Source organism: Sander lucioperca, chromosome 6 (assembly GCF_008315115.2).
Source record: "Sander lucioperca isolate FBNREF2018 chromosome 6, SLUC_FBN_1.2, whole genome shotgun sequence".
Lineage (NCBI taxonomy): Eukaryota > Metazoa > Chordata > Actinopteri > Perciformes > Percidae > Sander > Sander lucioperca.
The window spans coordinates 27,414,420-27,415,353 of NC_050178.1; the positions used below are offsets into that span (position 1 = coordinate 27,414,420).

General features: G+C 40.7%; 1 long non-coding RNA gene across 1 annotated transcript in view; it reads left to right on the plus strand.

The window, feature by feature from the left end:
* The first annotated feature begins 406 nt into the window (after nucleotides 1-406).
* The window catches only part of LOC116054841, a 21,587-nt gene continuing 21,059 nt past the window's right edge, over nucleotides 407-934 (plus strand). Inside the window, exon 1 of the long non-coding RNA XR_004106156.2 lies at nucleotides 407-528. This is a non-coding gene — a long non-coding RNA (uncharacterized LOC116054841). The remainder of the gene's footprint in view (nucleotides 529-934) is intronic.

The following is a 934-nucleotide window of genomic DNA, read 5'->3' on the forward strand; positions in this document are numbered from 1 at the left end:
TGTGCAGAATAATAATTGTTCTCGATTATTCTGTTTTTGTGATCGTTTGTATTTATGTTCTCAACTGGTGCAGTAGTTTGCTGTATTGTTTATTGTTTATTCCATTTTCCTTAATTGTTTGCACCAAACACACCAAGGAAAATGTCATGCAAGTTAAAAGCTTACTTTGGCAATAAATCTCATTCTGATTGTGACATTTGTCAGACGTCAGGAGCCACACAGGGTTCATACAACAGTCACGTCAGGTCAATGCTATTGATAATTCTCTCGAAATATGTGCCAGACATACAGAGGAATCTAAAAATATGTTTCTCTCCGACCCACGGTGCAAAAGTACAACATAAATACAATAAATAGGCATGTCCTGATCAGCTTTTTTGACATCCGATCCCGATCCTTTAAATATTAAATATCTGCTGATACTGAGTCCTGATCCGATATTTGTAGTTGCTCAGATAATAGAGCTGCACACTGTTTTTTTGTTTACAAAAATAACTAAGTAAACAAAGTAACTAAAATATGTCTTAAGTAGGGTTGGGCATTGTGTATTAAATGTCTGTATCAGCACTGCACTGCATCTTTATGAACTATGATAATGTGGCCATGGGTACCATTTCTCGCCCAGGTCCAGCAGGCGCCCACATTTCACAAGACCTCTCCTGGTCACTCAATACCTCCACTCTGATCAACAAAGCTCAACAACGCCTCTTTTTCCTCAGAAAACAGAAAAAAAGCTGGACTCCCCCCTCAGATCCTCCGTAACTTCTATCGCTGCACAGTCGAGAGCATCTTCATTAACTGCTTGACGGTGTGGTATGGGAACTGCACGATGGCTGACAAAAAAGCCCTACAGCGAGTGGTGAAAACTGCTCAAAAAATCATTGGCACATCACTCCCGGCCATCACTGACCTTCATCACTCACGGTGTCTGCGA